The sequence below is a fragment of the Somniosus microcephalus genome, unplaced genomic scaffold (assembly GCF_052327205.1).
Source record: "Somniosus microcephalus isolate GS21.2 unplaced genomic scaffold, FLI_Smic_1.0 unresolved_chr1, whole genome shotgun sequence".
Lineage (NCBI taxonomy): Eukaryota > Metazoa > Chordata > Chondrichthyes > Squaliformes > Somniosidae > Somniosus > Somniosus microcephalus.
In genome coordinates this window covers 130,226,656-130,241,785 of record NW_028225179.1, presented here as the reverse complement: position 1 = coordinate 130,241,785, position 15,130 = coordinate 130,226,656, and positions in this window count along the sequence as shown.

The window sequence follows — 15,130 nt, the reverse complement described above, 5'->3', positions numbered from 1 at the left end:
AGATGATCGTTTACCAATTCAACCTTGGCCGATTACACCTTTTGGGAATCCAAGGACATAGGTCAAACTGCAGTTCAATGTGGCATTGGTCATGACCAGGATAGATGTGTCGTTTGCCATCGGAAGTCTCGAGTCCCATATCTAGTGCCTGGCCAGGCTAGCAGCAGCTTTGCAGCATAATCCCGCAAGAGTTTTTTGTGGTTTGCTGCATATCCACAATTTGGCATTTATAGATGAAGGAGACTTGATAAGCTGATCAATAACTTTCCTATCCTTTGCGGGAGAGAATGCAGCAATAACTAATCACCACAGAAGAGGGATAGCGGATGCCTCCTCGAAAATAATTAGAAGCAAACCTAATTCATAGAAATGTACATAATGACTCTCATATTCTCGCTCTATTATGCCTTGCTTCTACTGCTACTTCCTCGGACCATGACTAGCCACTGTGCCGAAAACAACTGTTCACTCGCAGCCCTAACCTGTTACTTGTTCATCATACATCATCGGCATCTGGGGATTGTAAATTCTGTAGTTTGTACTTTACTCGTGAAACTCTGGTGGACGAGATGGCACTCATCTCAGTGAAACTAATGCCCTAGAAGGTACTGCTGCTGCATTTATGGTGCTTGAACTATCAATGCCTATGAGGACCATATTGGAAGATCACTACTTTGCTGGCTTTCGAGGGTGCTGTATTGTGCCACTGCATTGTCCGTTTCATGAGAAGCGGTGGTATCTATGCCTACTGTTTTGAACTATCTAATATTAGGCACGGGGTTGGTTGGTATAATGGTATACGAGAGAGTAGGATGAAACCCCTAATTAGCTCTTGAAATAATGAGCTGTGATGATCATTAGGCCATCTGTGGAAGCTAAGGAATTGACAACAATCCTGAGAGCCTCTTCCTAACGTCATGAGATTTAATTGACCTTCACGTTTATCAGAATCTCCCGTCTATATCTCATGCCACATCATATGTCCTGCATCTATTGTACATGCATTGCTGGACTCCTCCAATTTTTCTACATCTGCACCATATAAAAGGAAGTAGTTTCCAAATCATTGATCAATTAAAATCCGAGACCATCAAATCTTGGTCCTTCTCTTCTCAGCCGAGGACAACCAGGAGATACAGAAGTTCCTTCATACTTACTTCGAGCTCAGAAATTCCCTTATCATTCCTTCATGTTCTCTGGTGCTTTGTGTTTAATCGAATGATACCCCATCTATTGCAGTCGCGCCTTCATCATGAGTGGTTGTATCTAAACTGGTTATTGATTAAACACGATGCCATTACAGCATTGGTAAATGATGTGGAGGGACTTGTTAGGCAGCATATCAAAAGATGCCTTTCACAGTTGAACAAAATATGTCAAGTTAATGCGATAGTTTCTCAACCCTCAACCAAGTATTATGATAAAACAAATTTTTACTGGCTACAAACAACTTTACTATCAATAGAATGTTTGGATGCTGGTTGTTTGAGATAGGGCTTCATACACAGTTGACGATTGCTCTGGAAATTCCGGGTGGATTTCCTGCGATGATTACTATGGACGGTGAGTCGGCGCATTACATTCAGTTCTGTGTTTAACCATCTGTTGAACGTGAGGCATCGCCGGTGGTATGAGCTCTTGCTAAATTCTGCCTGAGCGCTTTTTAATTATTTGACATTCAAAACTTGACACTGTTATACATTTATACCTGTATCTAAATATCTGGCACGTGGTTTTAGTACTTCAGATATGTGATAACAAAATGAACCTCTGTTTTCCATGTATCTCATTATAGTTGTTCTCTGCTGAGATACAGGAATGGTACTTACACATCATTCACCAATGCTCTAGTGGATACTCAAGTCTCTGACATACTGACTTTCCAACATATGCAGAAATGAAGGTTGCCACATTGTAATTCTTTTAACATACAATCCATGTGTAAATTCTATTAACTGAGTCACCAGACCTTGCAGTGAGTTTGGTAGGAATTTGTATTGGGTGGAAGCGTACTATGGACAGTACTGCATCGGCCGCCTGTTGTTCGTCCCGCCCGGTATTCAGCTCCCACAATGGAACTGAATATCGAGTGGGGCATTCAGTGGGCGGCTGAATGCACTACCACTCGTTTTGCACTACCACCCAACATGAATTCCCACTGCTCTGAGAATTAATGCAATGAAAGGAGGCGGACCGCACAAACGTTGCGCCCTGCTGCTTGTCGCTAAATAACATTTAATGGTTGGAACATGAATCAGATTGTCCATGTTCTCAAAATATAGCGTCGTCGAATAGAGAACATCAATTTAACAGCAGGGCAGTAGACTTACTGAAAAATAGGAACGTGGGAAAAAAAGTAATCCCCGCAAAACCTTACCATCCATTTTCACTTTCAGCTGGTCTTCTGCAACAAATGATAACAGCGATTACAATGGCAGCGCAAACTATCAGATATGTTACTCATAGGAAAGAAAGCAATAAAACTCAAAACCTATTACAAAGCATAGCGTTATAATCGAAAAACATGCAAAAGTGAACGACAGTCCATTTTACACTTTCAATTCAATGAAATTACATAATTGAGGAAGAATTTCGACCCAAGTTTAAAATGGCTGCCGATTTGTTATTGCCAATTTTCCACGACTGCCCCGGACGAATTTCACCTGCATCTATTTCTGTATTTGTGGTTTCGCTGAGGAAACGTTATAGAAACCAAATGGAGTACCAGAGCTGCAACATACGGTATTATAATGAAGCACTTGAAACCCATGGTGTGGAATATAATTTTATGTGGTTGTGCAAAATTGGCAGTACTACATCGGCCGCCTGTTATGCACTCTGCCGAATATTCACTTGCATTATAGGAAATGGGATAATATTAACTTTGGGTGATAAGGTAAAGAGGGCAAAGCCAATGGAACGAAAAATTGGCGGGTGCTTATATTGGGCGGCCAATTCCCACGAATTGAAACCCTTCTCCCCTGCTCTATTTCCGCCAGCAACGCAATTATCTTTTTTAATCTATCGCCGAACTGTGGAGATTTCCTTTGTATTACCCCAATTATATCCCTGTTATGTCATTAGTGCAAACAACATCTGGAGTTTCTGCTCTCCCTGAAAAGTACTGCATCTGATTCGTGGTATACATTACCTTGCTAACTTGGAGGCATTTTAATGTTTTTAAGTAACACATTCCAATTTTTGGTTGATTGTTATAGCTAGGGCGTTTCAAGAGGTTGTGAAAATCTTTACAAAAAACATTTTCAAACTCTTTATGCATATAGTCTCCATTGGCCAGGAACTTGTGATGATGAACTGCCATTATTTCGCCTTTGAAACTGACCAAACTTCAGGTTTTGGCGTATGCACAGCCTAATGCAGAAATCCTGAAGTTGCAGTCTGTCATTCAGAGCTTCTCTACAGGCTGTGCTGTACCCGCCCCACAGAGCCTGCAATCAGTGAAATCTCACAAATCATTGAAACTGACGAAGACATCGGCTCTTCCGCAGCAATTACACTGTTAAATACCCCATTAAAAGGGAGGCCCAAATGAATTAGGTGTAACTGGGGTTTCAACAGTGTATTCAATGTTAGACAAAGGTTATGGCTCTGAAAAAGTAATTTTAGTTTTGTGCAATGTCAAATGTATCCATTTTCATAAAAAATAAATGTTTTAAGAAACCTTAATATATATATATATACTAGCTGGGGGAGCCCGGCTTTGCCAGGGCTGTTTTGGGCTGGGGGAGCCCGGCTTTGCCAGGGCTGTTTTGGGGCGGGCGGTTTAAATCGAGTGCCAGGCTTTGGGGCCCTGTCTGTGTCCCTTTGTGAATCTGGTGCCGGGCAACATTTTAAATCGAGTCCCAGGCTTTAGGGCCCTGTCTGTGTCCCTTTGTGAATCTGCTGCCGGACAAGATTTCTACCTTTTAATACCTTGAAAGATGAAAGTGAAAGTGCTTATAAAACGTTTTTGGTAAATCTTATGTTATTTTTAAAAGAGAAACTAACTTTTTCAAAGCTGGATAAGGAGAGTAGTTTGAGCTGCAAGCAGTGAAAGAATGGCTGGCAGATCCCTGAGATGAAAACGATTAGTCCCGCCCACACACACACTTAATACCTTGAAAGATGAAAGTGAAAGTACTTATAAAACGTTTTTGGTAAATCTTATGTTATTTTTAAAAGAGATACTAACTTTCAAAGTAGTTTGAGCTGGAAGCTGAAGTCATGGCACTGAAAGAATGGCTGCCAGATCCCCGAGATGAAAATGATTAGTTCCGCCCACACACACACCATCAGGGGACCGTACTGTAGGATTGGTCAATCGTGACGGCACAGGATTGGTCGAACCTTGACGTCAGTCAATCAATGCTAGCAGATAATGAGTTTAATTTTGAAGGTTTTTTGCATAAGGCGCGAACAATTTTCGTCCAACCGAAAAGTAAATATGCTTGCCAGCGTCCCGGAAGCGTAAGCTTTCTTCACAGGTAACGCGCGCGTAGGTACACCGTATAACTTTCGAGCGCATAGCCGGACAGACGCACACCCGAGGACAGACAGACAGACAGAAGGACAGACAGAAGGACAGACAGATAGACAGACAGACAGAACGATTCCTTTATATATATAGATATATATTTAAAGTTTGTTCTTCTTTATTTCAGGTTTGCCCTTTCCCCGTGTGAGAGCCCCAATCTTTGTTTTGCTCTCTCTAACATTTTTAAAAAGTTAGAATTTAAAGAGCTTACCCACTTCCTGGTTCATTAGTTGTGAGAATTCTGCGATTTGATTGCTGGCTTAGACAGCTTGTTGACGTCACAGCAGCTCGCACTTTCAGATTCCCACTACAATACGCTGATTTGAATTATGCGTATGAAAACCCGAACTTCTCAACACAGAGCTTGTGAGATCATTGTGCAGAGCTCACTTTGGGGCCAGCAGGAAATTCTGGGCTGGTAGCTTTTCTTAAGGAAGCGAATAATTATCTGAGACCAAAGATGAAGATAAAAGAGAATACATACAAACACCATCTGCCCAATGACATACCCCTCTGCTATAAAATCACAAGTTTTTATAAAGGGGTAGATTTTCGTTTCACCGCTGGGTATTAAGCTTTGCCTGGGTGAGTGCATAAAGGCAGATGTGTTGGAGAGGTTGGTATTCTACATTCAGAATCAGCCTGATATTTCTTTCATTAATTTTAAAGGAAGGAAATTCTTCTGTAAGGTGCGTCGGAAGCTCCCCGACGATTACTGTGACTTTATTTTCTGAAGTCCACTCAGACAACGGTTAATGGCTAGGCAGTAAACACGACAATCTATCCCTCTGAGGACACATTTCAAAGCAGTACTTAATGTTCAAAGGAATTTACCCCTACCTAAATTTTCACGCACTTTCTCTAGGTCTGCAATCAAACACACAATGATTCATGTCAGACTGAGTACCCACTGTAGTCGTTGGACTTATGAGTAAGGGGCAGCATGTGAAGGCAACAATAATAACATCGTCATCACCACCATTATACTCTTCATCAATATTGACCCTCGAAAGTCTCAATATCAGTTATATTTTGAATAGGGAGTGAAGCTTTGTGTAAAAATGTTTGATGGGTTAATACCTTTGGGAACATTATACTCATTTGAAAGACAAATCTAGGTAGAATTTGAGGTCTCGCACCAGGTGGAAATGGGCGATGGCACCCTAAAAAGTCGTAAACTTACTTACTGTCCTGTTTGCACCATCTGTTTGGCCAGAGCAATCTTACTCCGGGCCTACCATTGGGCAGATGGACTAATCTATGCCTAATCCAGTAGGTAGGCACAATTTAAATTTTAAATCAGGGTCGTTTATGATACACATTACCCCTGTTGCCATTTCAGGACTGCAATGGGGGGGATCGTACCACGCACACAGTCGACCCAGTATGAGTTTGTCCCAGCGCAGAGCGCCCACAGGTAATTCTATGTTTATTTTTTTGCTGCCCAAGTAACAGATGTCCTTCTCCTAACTCCAGAAAACTACCCTGGGCCACTTCCACTGCAGCTTCTGTCCTTTGGGAACATAAAAACTGACTGTAGAAGCTTGTATAGACATGTGAAGAGAGATGCATGGCAGATGCAGTATAATATGGATAAATGCGAGGTTATCCACTTTGGTGGCAAAAACAAAAATGCAGATTATTCTCTGAATGGCAATAGATTGGAAGAAGGAGAAGTGCAACGAGACCTGGGTGTCCTTGTGCACCAGTCGCTGAAGGTAAGCATGCAGGTGCAGCAGGCGATTAAGAAGGCATATGGTATTTTGGCTTTTGTAGCGAGAGGGTTCGAGCACAGAAACAAGGATGTCTTGCTGCAATTGTACAGGGCCTTGGTGAGACCACATCTTGAGTATTGTGTGCAGTTTTGGTCGCCTTATCTGAGGAAGGATGTTCTTGCCATGGAGGGAGTGCAGCGAAGATTTAGCAGACTGATACCTGGGATGGCAGGAATGACGTATGAGGAGAGATTGGGTCGATTGGGCTTAAAGTCGCTGGAGTTTCGAAGAATGAGAGGGGAGCTCATTGAAACTTATAAAATTGTAACAGGACTAGACAGATTAACTGCAGGAAGGATGTTCCCGATGACCAGGGGTCACAGTCTAATGATAAGGGGTAAGCCATTTAGGACAGAAATGAGGAGGAATTTCTTCACCCAGAGAGTGGTGAACCTATGCAATTCTCTACCACAGAAGGCAGTTGAGGCCAATTCATTAAATATATTCAAGAAGGAGTTAGATATATTTCTTAAGGCTAAAGGGATCAAGGGATATGGGGAGAAGGCAGGGACAGGGTACTGAATTTGGATGATCAGCCATGATCGCATTGAATGGCAGAGCAGGCTCGAGGGGCCGAATGGCCTACTCCTGCCCCTATCTTCTATGTTTCTATTTTTCTATTCCAACCTATCTCCTTGCATTCAAGGCAACCATCTGGCTGCATCCTATTGCTGCGACCCACAACCAGTGGGCTGCTGTCTGGCGCTCAATTTCCACTCGCAGTTGTCCGGCATAATGTTAATCAGACCCAGCCCTTGAAACGGACCGAGGCAGCCATTAACAATACCTACGGCGGGCGCCGTGTTTTTTGAGTCGGCTGGCCGACAGTTAATGTTCATCTTAAAATTCATTGGGGGTTAATTTTAACATTGGGCGTTAGTGTAAAATGGGGGCTATCAATTGGGCGCCGATTATATGCCCCATCCGATGCTGCCTTCCATTGACCTAAATGGAATGGACTTCAGTGGTGAACGATCATTTGCTAATTTGATTTAATTGGGTAGCAATTAAATTGTGGCGGGGACGGAAAACAAGCAGAATCGCATTTGTGGACCGCTATACACCACTCCGATATTCAGTTCTATTGAAGTCAATGGAACTGAATATCGGGCAGAACCTATAACAGGCAATACTGCCCGTTTTAAATCCTCCGTCCATGCACTTTTTTAGCCTAACGTATTATATGCTATCGCTCGAAATTAAAATTAGCCCCATTTTGTTTTTCATCTTTGATATATTCAAGATTTCAGAAAAGATTCACTAGGTTAATTTCTGAGATGAAGAGCTTGTCTTATGAAGAAAGGTTGAGCAGGTTGGGCCTACACTCATTGGAATGAGAGGTGATCTTATTGAAACATATAAGATGCTGAGGGGCTTGACAAGGTAGATGCAGTGAGGATGTTTCCACTCATGTGGGAAACTAGAACTAGGGGACATAGTTTCAGAATAGTTGGTCGCCCATTTAAATGGAGATGAGGAGGAATTTCTTCTCTCAGAGAGTCATGAACCTGTGGAGTTCTCTACCCCAGATAACTGTTGAGGCTGGGTCATTAAATATATTTAAGATGGAGATATACAGATTTTTGAACGATAAGAGAGTCAAGGGTTATGGGTAGCGGGCAGGGAACTGGAGTTGTGGCCAAGATCAGATCAGCCATGATATTATTGAATGGCGGAGCAGGCTCGAGGGGCCAAATGGCCTACTCCAGCTCCTATTTCTTATGTTCTTATGTAAGATTTACTACACATGGAACATCACACTCTGCAAATTAGAATATCAGCAATTAAGCTAACACTGCTGATAGATGTTTTATTTTTGAGTCTTTTGAGGCAACGTTCTTGCGTTCACAGAAATATTCTATGGAAATTTGATGGAAAGGAAAATAGAGTGGATTGTAGAACAGGCAGTCAATCCAATCTTGTCAATTCCTGCTGGGCGTGTTACGTTAAAATGATGCCTTTCCCCACAGTCCTCTGCTTTGGTCATCCCTCACTGATTCAAATATTGTCGCTGTTATACATCATTATGATTGAAACCTGAACATAATAGTATGTAAATTCAAACAGCATTAACACTGGAAAAAATTACCAGGCCATGGGCTCAGATACAACAACTTATTTATCAATGGGCTTGCACAATGGCTCATAAGTTATTCCTTTTGCAAACTATAATGATCGCCTACATTACGAAACATAATGGTGATTAATGTCTCTCCATAACTTAAATAACAAATATATTTGTTAACTAAAGCCCAGACATATGTCATTTAACATAATTTAACCTGTACCTTGAATTATATTGGGTGGACACACAAACGCATGCACACACCTGTTCATTTTATATAATCCCCCAAATCTGTTCAGTGGTTGCAGCATCTTTGGAACCTATTTATTCAGTTATTACCTACTTAAAACTGATAATCATTTCTATATTTGTGGATAAATGATATAAACACATTTTAGCTACATTACCTTTTATTTGAGCGATCTTATTAACTAAAGAAAACAAATGTAAATCAATCAATTACAGGCATTGTAGCTGATTTGTGTGTGTTATTCAAAATAGTCAAATAGGTATGTTAAATAACAACTGTACATTCTATCACTGAATATATCATGTCCTGCAAATGTGCTCCTAATCTTTGACAGAAATATGTTGTGGTATTGTCACAGAAGCGCATAACCAGGGGACATTTTAATCAAACCCTTCCGTCGGGTGCCAGACTGGTGTTGCACTCTGTCAAATTTGACTTTCCATTGAAGTCAATGCAGAGTAATATTGGGCGCAGTGTAAAACCAGCATTCCACCGGGTTCCGCAGGTTTCCCGACCGGCAGGGTTAGGTTAAAAATGTTCACTGACTTCAGTGCTGCAACTAGAAGGAGGCTGCATATAACATCGGTGACCTAGGCTAGAGAGGGAAATGTAGACCAAGTTTATTCCTGTGTATCAGAATTAGTAAATATCGCTGGAAATGCTAGTCTGTGGATCTCGCAGGAAATCAGAATTGGGTTCAGCGAATAGGTGTAATCTGATAGATTTTCCGCTAAGGATCTACTTTTACAGCTCAGACATGAACACAATTAATTTGGTGGAGCTGGTGGAGGTAGATCTCCGACATGGAACCGTGGCCGAGTAATCGGCGAATCTCTTTCGGGAGAGGAGGGGCGAGGCAACAGATGCAGTGAATTGATGATAAACAACCAAAAGGTCAATTTAACTTTATTAATAGATTTTCATAAAATGGTTGGCAAATAATTGTTGGCTTCTGTGATCACCGGCTGATGATTTTTTAACCTTTAAAGTGAATCATGGAAGAACGTGACAGGCTAATGTCAAAGCGGAAAACCGCAACTGAAGAAATAATTTCTTGCATCTTCCATTTGGTTCTGTACAACTCATTCAACAGTAGGATAGTAACTTTGTTTAACAGTGACCGATGATGTCATATTAAAGGTAATGGAGGGAAAATTCGCCAGGAGCAGTAGAAAATGAGCGGCAACTGATCGAATGTTCGTTCTACACCCGGCCCGAAGGCTCTTTCCATTTTAATGATGGGCCGGATGTAGAATGGGCGGCCGATCCGCCACTGTCCATTTTGCATTTTGCCAAAGTTGAATTTCTCTCCTAATAAAAAGAAATCAAAGCAGCAAATGTAATCGATAATGAAACAAGTGCTATTGCTGTGTGTTTCATCTTTAAAACATAATGAGACATGGTCCTCAGGTGCGGCGAGTGATGGGTATCAAAAGCGACAATGCACCTCTGGCGATATTACACCCATTGGTATCAATGGCCGGAAATCCAACTGTTACTTTCTGGTGAGCAGCCTCCTACATTCAAACTAAATGATACAATTTTAAAGGGAGTACAGGAGCAGGGAGACTTGGGATATATATATGTACACAAATGTTTGCAGGTGGTAGGACAAGTTGAGAAGGCTGTTAAAAATATATCGGATCCTTGGCTTTATTAATAGAGGCATGGGCCTAGAAATTCGTTTGCCCCTGAAAACGGGCACGGTGATCGCAACCCCCGCCCATTTGGAGGAATGCAGGCAGCATGCAAACTTCATGCTGCCTGCTCATTTCCATGATTGTGGCATTAAGACCAGTGCCGAACACAATGCTGAGTAGCTGGACGCTCAGTTGGGAGCCGAAGGTCGTTCGAGGCTAGCACCACTTAAAGCAAGCCTGCACTACTTAAAGGCTGTCTACAACTCTTAAAGTGGAGGTGCCTTCTGACTGCAGCAGATCATTGAACTGTCTGGAGAAGGCATTGGAAAAGATCTAATGATGGCACATTAGGGGAGAAAGTGTGCATCAATGCTCTCCGATGCAGCACTGGAGCTCTTGGTGCAAGAGGTCAATAGGAGGAAAGAGCTTTCATTTTCACATGGGCCAGGAGGCCCTCCAGACAACAGGACAAAGTGCAGTGGGAGCAGATAGCCACTGTGGTGAATGCCAGCACTGCACCCCCGAGGACATGGATGCAGTGCAGGAAGAGATTTAATGACCTCATAGGAGTAGTCAAGGTCAGTAAATTCATCTTCAAATGCCATATCCCACCATCTGAACCACTGGGCTCGCACACTGCTCAATGCATCACACCCCCATCACTCACCTACCAACAATCCCAAACAATCACGACTCATACAGCACATTCATAGCTTGAATTCACCCTCACACACTTACCACTGCTGCAAGGCTCACACACACATCTCACAGCTTGCTCACCGTTCCAGCTATTCAAGCATACAGGCAGATCACCCAAACACATTGAACCACACTCACTGACACATTTCCCATTCTCTTGCAGGAAAAAGTAGCTTCTAAACGGCACCAGCAGCACCAAAGCGGCAGGGACAGGCTTGCCTGCATAACCTCACCCCTATGTAGGAGACACTGCTGGCAATTCTTGGGAAAGGCAATGTGAAACACGTGGTCAGCGGCAGGGCTGAAAGAATACAAGCTGCTGGCATCCTCAGACATAATCCTCCTTCTCACATCCCACTTCCCCCTCATACCGCAATCTCTTCTGGTTTACAAGCTGCACATGGTATAGGCATGCACCTTCAGCTTTCCCCCTCCCTTCAGCAAAACCCTACACTTGTTCCTTTCTCATTTCAGAGACCAAAGAAATCCATCCTGACCAGCCACTGGTGCAAGAAGAAGAGGGATGGGAGAGTGATGAAGAAGAAAAAACAACATAATTCTATCTGACACTCGTGGCCACCAGCTCAGGTCCTGGCACTGTGTGGAACATATATGGTAGCTTAGAGACGGGATCTGCACCTGGTGAGTCAGCAGGCATGAGTGGGCTACAGCCAGGGCAGGAGGAAATGGTAGCATTACTCCCCAGAGGGCGAGGTCTCACACACGTTCTGCTGAAGAGGACTTAGATGAAGACTTCGATGGAATGGCAGAAGAAGCAGAAGCCACCCAACTTTGTGTGCTGAAGTGAAAGCTCAGATTTCCATCATGCAAGCTCAGACTGCTCTAATGAAGGACCAGGTTGCTGCCACGCAAGCTCAGACTACTGCTAGCGTAGCTTGATTTCCCAGTGTGGAAAGGGGCTTGCAGGTATCACAGCAGTACAGCAATCTTTCCTCCAACAGATGGCTAGGAATGCTGAGGCAGTGCTCCGAGGTGTTGCAGTAGCCCCGTGGAAGATCAAACTGCTGTCCCCTCTCATGATGACACCATTCGTCCTCCCACCACTGCCAGTCCGCTAAGCCCTTTCTGTTGCCCGTCAGCCTGCCAGCCCAGACTGCTGCGCCCATGTCAAGGTGGTGCAATCCGCAGCTTGGCCTTCTTTGCACACAGGTGCTTGAGGTTGTCCTGCAAGACTATCTGAAGTGCCCCCACTGAAAGTCAGCAGCCTTACACCAGCCATGCTGCAGACACTGGGGTAGCACTTCGTAGAAGCACTAGAACAGGCAATGGCACACTGAAGACAGGCACTAAGGGAAAGCACAAGTGTGATTAGTTGACTTTTTTATGGAATATTGGATGGATTGATGGATATGGTTGGATTGGAATGTTCCTTTTGAGGTGGCTTTATGTCAGCATCATGGTCACGAGGATGGTGTGATGGTTAGTAACGGAGGGACAGTAAGGTGTGGGGCTATTTTTGAATGGGGAATTGGGGTTATTTTCACTCGTTCCGCATTTGGATCAGTCGACCACTGGCAGCCTTGGCAGAAAGGGATAGCCTGGGTTGCCTCCACCTTCCACTTCCTCATCTTCCACTTCATTCTCCTCTTCTTTCTGCTCCTCCTCTTCCACTTCTTCCACTTCTTCCTCCTTCTCCTCCTCCTCTTTTTCCTCCTCATCCTCCTCAGCTGTTCACCGTATGCCTGGTGACAAGGGCTGTGCCCTCATGACGGTGAGGTTGTGGAGCATGCAGTCAAACATGACGAATCCTGAGGTATGCTCGTGCGAGTACTGCAGGGCGTTGTTTAAGGACGCCAATGGTCTGCTCTGTCAGATTTCGTGTGGCAGTATGCCTCTCATTGTGCGTATACTGCCCACACATGGTTGGGTTGTGGAGTGGAGTCATGAAACATGTAGCCAGCGGATGGCCATTGTCGCCCAACAGCCACCCTGGTTTTCTTGGTGGCTCTAAGTTTGAGGCAACAGAGGACTGGCGTGGAATAAAAGCATCATGATTACTGCCAGGATATCGGAAATTCACCATCATGACATGCTGAGCAATTTCACAAACGAACTGCACATTCAGCGTGTGATAAGCTCTGTGGTTGTGGTACAACTCAGCATTTAGATGTGGCACCTGCAAAGCCGCATGCGTGCAGTCAATGGCTTCCTGTGCCACAGGGAAGCCTGCTATCTGATCAGAGAGAAGACAATTAAGTCCCCTCTCCTGGCATAAATAGCATCCATCATTTCTCTTATGCTTCAGTAGACGATGAACTGGGAAGTGTTGCAGATATCGCCTGCTCCAGCCTGGAAGGATCCCCATGAGAAGAAATTCAGGCCCATGGTCATCTTCACAACCACTGGCAGCGCTGTCCTTGCCCTGGTGTGAGGCTGCAAGAGGTGGCAGAGGTTTGTGGACACCTCCTTTGTAAAGTGCATTCATAAGGACATAAGGAGTAGGAGCAGGAGTAGGCCATTTGGCCCCTCGAAGCTGCTCTGCCACTCAAGGAGATCATGGCTGATCTGAGTTTGGCCTCCACTCCACTTTCCCGCCCGTTCCCCATAACCCTTGACTCCTCTGTAGCTCAATTATCTGTCTACATTCAATGGCTCCGCCGCCACAGCTCTCTGGGGTAGAGAATACCAAAGATTCACGACCCTCTGAGAACCCGCATCTCCATTTTAAATGGGCGACCGCTTATTCTGAAACTATACCCCATGGCTCTAATTTCCCCCACAAGGGGAAACGTCTTCCCTGCATCTACCCTGTCAAGCCCCTCAGAATCTTATATGTTTCAATAAGATCACCTCTCATTCTTTTAAACTCCAAAGAATATAGGCCCAACCTGCTCAGCCTTTCTTCATAAGATAACCCCACGCCTCACACACAGCCTCTGGCTCAGGGTGAGGTAAGAGAATTGCTCTAGGTAAGGCCTCCTGCTGAGAGCCCTTCATCCCCTCCTCCTCCTCCCTCTGCGAGGAGCTTGTCCTGTTATTCGCTGCCTCAGGTCTATCTCCTTGTCATACTGCAGGTCAACGGGGATGACATCTAGAGTGCCCATGACTGGCAACAAGTGGTCTGGCATCAAATACGCACACTGATTGATGTCACGATCTGCCACTCTACATACTTCTGATGCACACACCCAGCGCCGAAGCTAATGCCTTCACCAAGATGGCATCTGGCACAACCAGAAGAGTACGTGGGTGGCTCAGATGCCATTTATGAACAAAGCAGCAACTGCAGCGCCCAATCAAGGGGCCCCAAGCAAGTAAACCTTTAGCCGATAAGAGTACAAATGCAAGGAAATTATGCTGAACCTTTATAAAAGATTGGTTAGGCCTCAGTTGGAGTATTGTGTTCAATTATGGCCATTAAACTTTAGGAAGGATTTAAAAGCCTTACATAGGGTGCAGAGGCAAGTTACTAGACTTGATAGAGGTGTTCAAAATAATGAACGGTTTTGACAGAGTGAACGAGGATATACAGTTTCCAGTGGCAGAAGGGTCGGGAACCAAAGGACACAGATTTAAGGTGAATGGCAAAAGTACCAGAGGCGACATAAGGAAACATTTTGTTACAGAGCAAGTTGTTGGGTACGGGAATGCACTGCCTGAAAGGGTCGCAGAGGCCGATTCAACAGTAACTTTTACAAGATAATTAGATAACTACTTGAAGGGATTTTTTACACGGCTATCGGGAAAAAGCAGCGGAGAGGGATTACTTGGGTTTATCTACCAAATAGCCAGCATAGGCACTATAGGCCGAATGGTTGCCTTCTGTGCTGTATCATTCTATGATTCTATGATGCTACGATCTCGCCAGTGAGTAGGAACCTTAGAAAGTTCAGCCATAAGTATCTTATCGTGCTAGACAAAATATTAGCGTATCAAATTGATACTTTACTGAATTGTATTCGAAGTATGTCACTTCCTGCAATTAAACAGAAGAAGTAAAATATAATTAGACCAAACTACTTTTGGAACAGTACATACATATAGACAGCAATCCTTTCGTACTCAGGCAATGAAATTCATTTTCAGCAGAGGCGCAAAAATGGGCGGTAGCAGTTATCCATCTTCGAGGAATTTCGTTTCTATTGACTGAAGGACCGTTCTGCGTACTCGACAAAGTTAAATGTCACTCCCTCGAGCTTTATCGCA